Here is an 11,274-nt window from a genome sequence, read left to right as displayed (position 1 = left end):
GTTGTCTTCGATCTATCTTAACCCAGTCTGTCTCTTTTGGAGGAACTTTACTCTTCAGGTATACCATCACCTGATCATACTTCCTCATTACCTCTGGATCTGGTGCCCCTGTTCTTGGGTCTCTTGGATATTCCTCAGTAGGCCAACTCACAACTATTTTACACTCAGTCCACAAGTCTGCTGGAACAATTATATCAAACAGACTATTCAGGTCAACCCACAGCACTTTTGACAATTTCACAAACCTATCTACCTGCCTATACCACTCGACGGGCTTTTCTCTCAATCGAGGGAAATCATTCGTAAATGATAAAATATCCTGTCTGGTCCATGGAACATGTACATATCCTCCTCCAGGTATTTCTCTCATAGGATAATTATCCACTGTTTTCTCCTTTTCTCTCACTGGAAATGCTGAATAAGTTGTTCTATCTTCAGATTCCTCTCTTTTCTTATACCACCTATCCTTCCACTTTTCAACATCACCCCATTTTCGCAATAATGCCACCATTTCCTTAATCTGTCCTGTTCTACCAGTAGCATTCAAATTTTCAATGTCCTTCTCTGTAAAATCCATTCTGTAAGTTCTTTGTAAAGCTTTCACTTTATCAATGTCAACTCCCTGTTCATTTGCTATTACTCTTAGCCTGTCATGTGTATTCCTACCAGCAATAAACCTGTGGAAAGAAAACACCTAAACACCCTGCATCGATATCAGGTCGATCAGATCTGGTTTTGTGACTGTCCTAATCAATAACATAATCTACACAACATATACAATAATGATCAGAAATATAAACCCAATAATTGACAAGAACGAAAATTCAACTCCATGTTTAAAATTATATTGCTTTATCTTAAATTAGTCAAAGTAAATCAATCAGAATAAATCATTTCTCATAGTTACCTATTCTAACTAAGTGTCAGAACGGGTCAGGACAAGTCTCTCGGTAAAGTCTCTCAAGACGAAGTCCTCAGCATTGATCCTCAGCAACGCAGATTCACGCGGCAAAGGCAAAATGGCAAGTGGCAAAGCCCTCCCTAAGCTAACAATTTTTATAGTAAAAATTACAATGGAAACACACATAAAGTTTGCAATAAACACTGAATCACTGAGCAGAGCGAGAAGGAAGAAATGTAACATTGCTACATCTGAAAATCTCCGCTCAGGAAAAGTAAAACTACGGAACAGGAACCAAGGAACTATTAAAGTATCCCATTTGTTCAACTTCCTTCGGCAGCCGAACCACAGTTCATTGTTCATTTCTAAAACTCCTTTGTCTCCCAAGGCTACCCTGAATGTTCCATTTCTTTTGGAGATCCTCCAAAACTGCTGCTGTCCTCATGGAAAGTTTTCATAAAAGGACCATGGTCAGTCAACTTCAAGACCATTTCCAGCAGGGGTCTCCCTCGTCACGTCTTTCATTTTACAAATCACGGGCAGGCTTCAAAATTCAGCCATCTTAATACAGGCCTCCATAGACCACAATAGACCATCTTTAATTAAAGAGACAAAATAAACGTTACTACAGCATAGTGATTAAACAGTGTTAACCCCACTAATACCCTTATGTGTATGCATTTATCTAGCTTTTGCAACATAAAAAAGCATTAATTCAGACAGCGTTTTGTGCTCAAAATAAACAGCACACAGCAACGTTTAAACATGAAAACTTGCACGTTATTTTTAGAAAACAGAAACAGCACACGCATGCTAACCCTCGTGTAACTTTCTCTTATGTTAAGACAAACAGATTGATTAATAAAAACACACTTGCACAAGACAAATAATTAATTTGTTATTTATTAATAATTAATAAAACGCATAGACATACTAGAGCTTCAAAAGCCCCTGAATTTTCTAAATGAAAACTCTGCTCCAGCATTTGCATTGTTCAGTATTCCGTCAGCATTCCGGCCATTATTGGTTCCTTCTGCTTTTGTTTACTATTGGTAAGATGCTAAAATTGAGTACAAGTCAGCAGCCGCGGTCGGTAGTAGGAGTAGCTGCCGGGCGGTGACGTGGGGAGGGGGAGGTGCAGGGTGAGGGGTAGTAAACTATGGATTACGGAGGTTTACAGGTAAATTAACATCTAAATTAATAAAAACGAATTTTGTTGCGTGCACTGCATCCCCAAATGCGATGCAGTGCACGAAACGAAATTCGTTTTATTAATCTATATGTTAACTTACCTGTAAACCTCCGTAATCCATAGTTTACTACCCCCCACCCTGCTCCTCCCCCTCCCCACGTCACCGCCCAGCAGCTACTCCTACTACCGACCGCGGCTGCAAGTCAGTAATGCCTCAACTGAATAGGGAACTGACATAAGTGTATGTATGTATGTCACACTGGGCGATCACAAGAGAAACTGAACCAACGCTTATCAAGAATTCCAGAAGTGTGGCAGCAACTGCCTCTAATGTAGCTGAGAAATAAGCAACTGTCCGTATGCCCCCTCCACAATTCTGTGTGAGAACTGAAAGCACACACCCATCTCCGAAAATAAATACATTTCATGCTCCTAATTTGGCATTCCTAAAGCAGGAGCTCTACACAAACTGTTTAAAATCTTGGAAGGCTTATAAAAATTATTTGTCCAATAGCACCGGATTCTTTATTACAATTGGGCATTCCTATCACCTGAATTGATTGATTTTGTGCAGGAAATTTTTGCAGGAAGGTGTCCCTTCCTGCACAAAATCAATCAATTCAGGTGATTTCCTATTTCTATATAGAAAAAGGAAAAAACGAGGAGAAAGGAGAAATGAAAATATTTCTCCTCATTGCACCTCCCTAATGCCAACCCTGGGGTGACCTTAGATTCTAACGCAGGAAATTTTTGCAGGAAGGTGTCCCTTCCTGCACAAAATCAATCAGCCCCGCAACTGCGTAGGCGCATAGCATCTCATTGTGCGCTGGCGAAAAGGACAGGAATGCACCGTATCGCATAGATATGGCACAATAATGCCCTTCTGTTTTGATGTAGGGCAGTGCTGCAAGATTCCTTGCAGTGATGTCCTACCCCAAAACCTCATAAATGAGGCCTTTATTGTCCAATGGCACCGGAACTCTCACATCAATGCGAGTCAACCTCTATAGAGGTTTTGCAATCAAGGAAATGTTTGGAATCCACTGATGACAGTAGCCAACATCCCAAGAAACATTTTTAATCCCCTACGAGTTGTAGGTGGGTTAATTTTCAGAACTCGTGGTTTTTGGACATCTTCCTCACTCCCTTCTCAAGTTTGTGTCCCAAATAAAGCACTTCTTCCTGACAATAAAGTCGTTTAGCAGGGGACACTTTATGCTCATTCCTGGCTAAGTTACTCACAAACATAACTGTGTCAAGCTTACAGCCTTCTCTCATTTCAGCTGCAACCAGTAGGCCATCCATATATTGCACTAATACTGAGTCGCAAGGAATATTAAGAGTTGCCAGATTCGTCTTTAGGATTAAGGAGACGATAGAAGGACTTACTGTATAGCCTTATGGGATGAACGCACCAGAATTATATCGCGGAATTCAAATGCAAAGAGATATTGACTATCATCTTGTTGAGAAATCGAGAAAAATGCTCAATAAATCAATAACTGTGAACCACTGAGCTTCTGCTGGAATCTGAAACAATATTACTGCAGGATTCGGTACCGCAGGATGAGAAGGAATCAAGACATCATTCATTTTGCATGATTCTCCATTTTCTACTAGGCTTCCTTATTCCAATGATTGGAGAGTTGCATGGACTTAATAACATTTATTCCAGGATGAGCTGTACAATCATTTTATCAATAACAGGAGCAATTCCCCCCTCTGCATCACAAGTAAGCTTATATGAAGGAGTATAGGATACAACACATTTGGTTTTACAGTGATCTGCACTGGTTCTGCACTTTTGATCAAACCAATCTCTTTTCCTTAAAAATGCCAAACCGCCTTGCTTACAGTATGTCTTACATCTGGAGGTAATTCTTCCACTGTGAAAACTGGAAACATATTGATACTTACAAAACAGAGGCTTTGTGGGTGGCTCTGTTTAGGTCGTCTAGATCTTTTCTCTCTACAAACCGCCCCGCTACTGCATCTTTTCCCTTCTCCCAACTCAGTTTGGGAAAAATCTTTGTTTGGGAAAAATCTTTGTTTCTGTTTGAAAGAGAATTTGAAGCTGGTGAAGCAGGCAAATCACTTGACCTCTTCTTGTTCGTTCGTCTAGAGGGTTCTCAGGAATATTGTGCTGCTGCTGTTGTCGGCAGCTTGAAGTCTAGTGGTTGTGACAACTATTTTTAGCCAGCTTGATTATTCTATTTTTTTTCTTCTTGGATGCTGCTCAGGCTGTGTTGGATCAACTACAGATAATTCAAAATATGGTGGCCAAGCTAGTTCTTAGCCTGCTCTGGCATGCTTCATCTTCCTCTGCACTGTGTACCTTACACTGACTTCCAGGGGCGAAATGGATTATCTTTAAATCTCCTGGTATAGTACAACATGCTATTCATAATTCTGGTGCTTTTTATTTGAGGAAAAGGTTTATCATGTACGCTTCAAGTACGTCCCTTTGCTATATGGATGCCTTTCTTCTTACGGTTCCCAAATTTTTTGTATGCTCCTCAAGCCGGAAGGGCTTTTCCAGTGGTGGCGAGGAGGTAATTGAATACTCTGCCCATCACCTTGCAGAAAACCACTTTTCACTTGTATTCTGACAAGGTTTAAAAAACTTAGTTCTACAGTTTATAATCTTTCTTTCAAATGGGATTTTAGGATTGAGCTGATGTATTTTGGTAGGTTTTGTGTTTTACATAGGATTAGGTTGATGTAGTAGCTGTAGTCTCTTGCACCAGTCTGGCCCTTGGAAACCTTTTCAGTATTTGTGCGCTTATAAACTCCTAACACAACATTAACTCTTGTGATTTTATTTAAAACTCTAAAAATCCCTATTTTTTGTTTGAATTGCAACACCATCCGGTGTACAGTAAATTACGCAATTCAACCTAACACATTAACTGGACTCATCTCACTGATTATAATCTCATGGTTATCTGAGACTGACCAAATGTTTACATGGAAGTTAACTGCCAACTTATTAGCTACTTGTCTATTAGATATTCCCACAACTTGGACTTCTTTTCATGAAAGGGGTATGGTTAGAACCTCAATCAGTCTCACTGTAGCGCGGGAGGCAAATGTATCAATCAAAAATAATACTGGATGGCCATTCACTTCTCCTTCCACAAAAGGCCATTCTGGCCTACCTCTAAAGACTCCACCAAATATTCAATCTTCATCCCCCTTCAGGCACCATCATTGTGTTGTAAGAACTCAGAATGAGCCAGAATATTTTTTTGAAAAACCACCGTTCGTCATTTGGAGTTTTTGTTGAAATCTGTAATTCTGTTGAAAACGGTGCATATTGTTCTGCTGTTGGTGCATGGAATGAGCTGAGGTTATTTGCTTTGGATTCTGAATGTTCCGCACACAAGCCAGTAGGGTGTACGCAGCTGACTACATCATCCCATCTGTGACATCTGATTTATATTCTGCTGCATTTGGGGAGCCAATTGTGTTTAATTCTGAAATCTGTTTGGATTAAACCTATAACTGCACATCAGTGGCCTGTCTATTCACAGATGTGGCAAAGACCAATCCTTATTTGTACATTATTAACAGTCTGATTAGGTATGTTATTAACAAAAACCCCAGCCTCTGCCAAGACTACAATTTACACCTTGCACAAACTGTGCACCAGTGTCTTGTACTACAGCCTGCATACCAACACAATCACAGGAACAAAATCAGTAGTTTAAATCAGGACCAGTCTGGAAATCAAAGCCACCACGACCATTGTGTAAAATGTTTGTCTAAGCCATCATTGATTTCTTTTTTGTGGACTTCTTTTAAGCATTACAAAATTCATTACAATACTTAGCATCAAAATCTCAGCCAGAAATTTGGCTTGCCAACACATCAAACTTTACTGAATATGCAAACTAATCTCTGGAGGCAAACCCAACACAAAAGCAGACACAAACCCAGAAATGCCCTCTTTTGTGGGGTGTTCAACAGTGCTATACTGTTTGTAAATCAGCATTAACCTATCATAACACCCATGAACTGATTCATTTGTATTTTGTGTACTCTCATAATCTTTGACCAAGTTACTTACTTACTAGCCCTGCGAACTGTGAGAAAGATTTGTATTTAGATACCGGTGAACGGCCAGCATTTGTTCACATCAAGACTGGAAGGGAGGATCTTCACCACAGGTGTTCTGTACATTGCAGTTTGATATTGCTTTGGTGCATGAACGAACATGCAGTGAGTCTGTACTGGGTGGGCGACCCTAGAAGTTTGGCTAGACATAAGCCTATGTCTCTCAATGCAAGAGGGACTCTACCTGCAATAATTGAGCTGCGTGTCTTATTTGCTTTCACTTGCTGTGAGGACAATTGCTTTTGCATGATGTGGTCTTCCCTTCATTAACAAGCTATTCCACTATCTCTCTGAGACTGTAGCAGTAGGCGCTCAGAGGAGGAGGCTCTGCTACTTGACTGCAACTCCCTGCAGCTATAGGACCAAATAGAGCGGGACCCCCGATTATCACCTGGGGAAAGAGATGTGCCTGACCTCCTTAGAGCAATGTGTCTGAAATACCATGCCCACACGGACAGACTTACCTGTTACTCCATGCAGTAGCCTCATGCCTATACTGGGAATGGAGCTTAACTTGACAGTGCCTGAAGCAAGTAACAGTTTGGGTGCCCAAGGGCTTTTGGCTATGAGACCTCTTTTTCAAACCTTTATTGGGTCCAGCTACAACAAGTTGACAAGTATTTGGATGCCCAGCTAATTGTATTTGACCGGTCAGGATAACCCTCACACAGAAGCAGGAAGATCTATTGACATGATACATTGTGGCCTCTGTGGTAGGGATAGAGTCCAACACGCTGCCCTGCTCCAAACCCCTGCACACTCATTTGAATTATCTTGTTGGTAATAAATCCATTGTCTTTTGCGGGGCAGTCACCATTTCCCTGCATGCATGCCAGATGACTCCGGTGGGCCTCGTATGGGTGAAGTGACACAAAGCACAAGATTTGCCCTGGATATCTGGTGCCCAATCAGAATGCATATGTGGGTTAGTTGCTGCCATGACACTCGTGGCTTAAGCCCTAACCATTGTGGTATAAGCTGCTCAGACTGAAAGAAAAGATAACAGTGAAACAAGAATTAGCAAAGCCAATAGGTCTGGCCTTGTCAGCCCTTTTTAGGTTTTGCCTGCACAGTGCTTGCACTGTGCTTGTGAAATCAATTTGATTAAATATACTGATAAGGTACTTACATCCCGCCCTTCCTTTTAATTCGTACTGTGCTTACCACTTACTTTTCCTCCATTTCTATTGCTTGTAGCAGAACATTTCCTGTTGTTCTTTGTGTGAGCTTCTTATCAGCATCCCAACGCCCAAGTACTCCTTTTCAGCCCTGTTGGTCAAACTTCTTTCTTATCTTATTTGTGAGCCAGCGTGTCAGCACCCCTGCATTTTTACTTTTCGACATGCAGTTCCTCTCCTTCACCCCTGCCCTCCTCCCCCTCTTGCTGGTGTCATCCCCCTCCCCGGGCCCTATGCGTTGCCACCCTTCCACCTCGCCATTGTTTCACCCATGCCTCACCCCGCCTTCCTCCCGATCAAAGATACAGTTTTCTTGTGGTTTATTCAATCATCACTATTTACGCATGCTCTACCAATGCTGCCTTGACATATGCATACAATTATCCCAAAAGTTTATGTAACATTCAGACATCAGGAACAAGGCCCTATGTGCGTGCTGTGGAAGACATCTGTGAGTAACTACAGTCCCTCACCTGTGTGCTACCTCTGTTCATGCAGACACTCTTCATGCTGTTGCTACCTGAGTGTAATCAAGCTTTTGTGGTGCAAAATTAGCCTGGCGCACTCCAGATTGTTTGCCGTTGTTTCACCCAAACCCTGCCCTGCCTTCCTCCTAATCAGAAATACTATTTGCTTGGGATTTATTCAAGCAGCACTATTTCCGCATGCTCTTCCAATGCTGCCTAGATACATGCATTCAATTCGCCGAAAAGGTTATGCAGCGCTCAGACATTTGTAGCAAGCAGGGCCGTTTCTAGGTGTTTTGCCGCCCTAGGCAACAATTGAAAAATGATGCCCCCTCCCTTTTACTACCATAACCCTCTCTCCCTGTCATCCAGGCTAGAAGAATGAATGCATTACATATTCCCAAACTCATGTTTTTTACCGCCCTCGCCCTTTTGCCACCCTAGGCAGCCGCCTAGCCTTGCCTAATGGTAGAAACGGTCCTGGTAGCAAGGCACTATGTGCGTGCTATGGAAGACATCTGCGGGTAACTACAGCCCCTCATCCGTACGCGGCCTTTGTTCACACAGAGTCTCTTCATGCTGTTCCTAGCTGGGCGCAATCAAGCCTCTGTAGTGCAAAGCGAGCCTGGAGCATGCCGGAATGCAGAGATCAACACGTGGTTCTCCCAAAGTAAACACCACAACATCAATTTATGTGCTCTAATTTCAGGGCTGGCGCTGTGCTTGCTTCCAAGCTAAACATCAGTGATTCTCTCTGCTTATGGCTACACCAGCAGAAAATTATTAGAACAAAGTGAAACTTTAATATTGACTGTTCTGGAAAATGGTTTTCTTATCGTTCTTAAAACGCTTGTCCCCAAATAAAACAAGCATTTGCAATATGTATTTAGCTATGCAGCACATTAGCCTGGGTGCTGAAACATCTACTGTTCTTTAACATGGAGGGAAAGTAAGCATCAAGCTGCGGAACACATGGAGAGAAATATTGCCTTTAAGCGGGTAATGGTATAGTCCAAAGCTGTGTTTTAATATAAAAGCAGGGCCTTTGGTAGTCATATCACTGAAAATACAAGTTTTGGAAAAAATATTATTGTCTACGGGTGCTCGTGGAAGACAATTTCTATGGACTGGAATCTAGAGAATGCTAAAGAGACTCTGGTATTTTACTAACCTCTGTTGGTCGTTTTCCTTCAAGAAAGGTAAATAGAGGCAGTTGCCAGAAAAATAAAAAAAAGAAAGTTCCTCAGCAAAAAGCAATTATGGTAGTTTACTGGCCACTGCTGGTCGTTTTCTATCAAGAGAGTTAAATAGAGGCAGGTGAACAGAAAAAAAGTCCCTAAGCGGAAGTAGACAAGTCCTAGGGCTAATCTCCAGAGCCCACAAAGTACATACACATATAAGTATATACTAAAGTATATACTAACGTATATACAAGAGGTCTCGAATGCGCGACCTTAAAAAAGCAACCTACAGCAGAAAAGAGTTAAAATTACACCTTTCTCAAACAAACTGATAATGCTGCAGTATGAAAATAGATAATTCTGCACTTTTTATTAAAATCAATAAACCATTGTTTTTCATTTAGAGACTGGTAATGTACGTTTTTGGTATTTTAATGTGAAGCGCAACAAATGTATTTTCTTTGTTCCATCTTTTCAAAGTGCGTATGCATTGCATCTCTAAATTTCTGCAAGTATGTCAAACAGAGTGCAATAAACAATTTATAAAAAGTACAAAAAAAATAATTGTTATATATATGTTAAAGTGAAACTACAACATTGTGCTCTTTAACATGTTCTATAAATAAAAAAAAAATGAATGAGAGCTGAGAAGATATAAGAAATTATTATTAAATGATAATAATGTAATTTGCTTCATCTCCTACAGCGCATTGTTTCAATGGCGGGTACTTTTTCTGCCGGGACAGTACACATTGTCATACATTATTCATTTGCATTTCTTGATCTAGTAATGGTACAAGTTCGTGACCATCGAGTTTACAACTCAGTGACTTAAGATCAGGCATCTAACATCCCAAATATGTGTTTTCACCCCTTCAATTTTTACCACCCAAATTTAAGTTTTTGTTTTCGTGTGTATTTCTATCCTTGTATGCATTTGAGAGATGAATATAAACACAGTAATTCATCACACATTGACAAGGAGAATGAAAACTCACAACTGTAATTCCATAAGTTTAACAACCAGGTAGCAATGTTTTTTATACTGACAATGCAAATATTTTAAGATAACTACGTTTTCATAAATGTTAAACACATTATACCTACCAATGTTGTTTTTAAAAGAATGTAATTTGATTTCAATTGCAACAAGTAAAGAACGTAATGCAAATGTAGATTCGGATCACAGGAATGAAGAACTGTCGCTAATATTCTAAAACAATTCTGTATTGTTAGAGCATGGCGAGAATTAGGTCTAAACCAGTGTAGTTCCTACAAAAAAGGAAATGGTCTCACCCTCCTTCGTGTTATTTGCTGTGTGAGTGAAAGGACTTAAAACGTAAAAGTTCCTGCCGCCCTCAGGGGAAATTTGCCGTGTCTTAAAGAACTATTAACTTAGGGCTGCATATGATTTACGTGATTTTCGGCTGCTTATTTTGGTTTGTCCAATGCTTTTAATTTAATCTCCACCTGTCAGCACGCATTTCAAGCGTGATTGTGAGATGTATGATTTTTTTTCGATTACGCCTTTTAACTCATCTTCTCGTAGTTCCTACAATGGCCCTTTCCACCCCTTAATTCACAGCTGTACTAAAACATGTTTCTCGCATTTTTATTTGGAGAACATTGTGGGCTGAATTTCATTTTAGTTAAATCCTCCGCCCTTCACCTAATATCCCCGCTTTATTTTACCACCAGTTACTGCACAATGTATTGCCTTTCTCAACAAACAAGTCCTAACACTTTCACGCAGTTTCAGTAACTTATATTGCACAACTACTCACCAAGCTAAAACTCACAACAGCAAATAACGTATTATTAATCTCGTGGGCCATAATCTTGCATTTACCAATGCTTGTTTATTTTGCAAACATTCACAATAGCCATTAAAAATAAAAAAATTGAAAATTAATAAAAAGTAAAATGTGGTGTGTGTGAACGTTTGAAAGAAAGGAATGTGAACCATTGTAAAAACAAATCCTACCGGCCTCGTATACAATCAAACACTATGGGCCACATGTATCAAAATGTTCTTTTGCGATTCTCAAATAGGGATTTTTTGCAAATCGCTATTTGAGAATCCCAAAAAGCTATGTATGTAGGATTTGCAAATAATTTTCAGAATCCTTCATATTCCTTAATTGCGAATCGCAGATTGCGATTCGCAATTAAGGAATACCTCCCCATTCATTCCTATGGGCCTAGAGGTCCATAGGAATGATTGGGCAGACATTCTCAA

The sequence above is a fragment of the Triturus cristatus genome, chromosome 7 (genome assembly GCF_964204655.1).
Source record: "Triturus cristatus chromosome 7, aTriCri1.1, whole genome shotgun sequence".
Taxonomy (NCBI): Eukaryota; Metazoa; Chordata; class Amphibia; order Caudata; family Salamandridae; genus Triturus; species Triturus cristatus.
The sequence above is the reverse complement of the archived record's forward strand: the minus strand, read 5'-3'. Positions refer to the sequence as shown.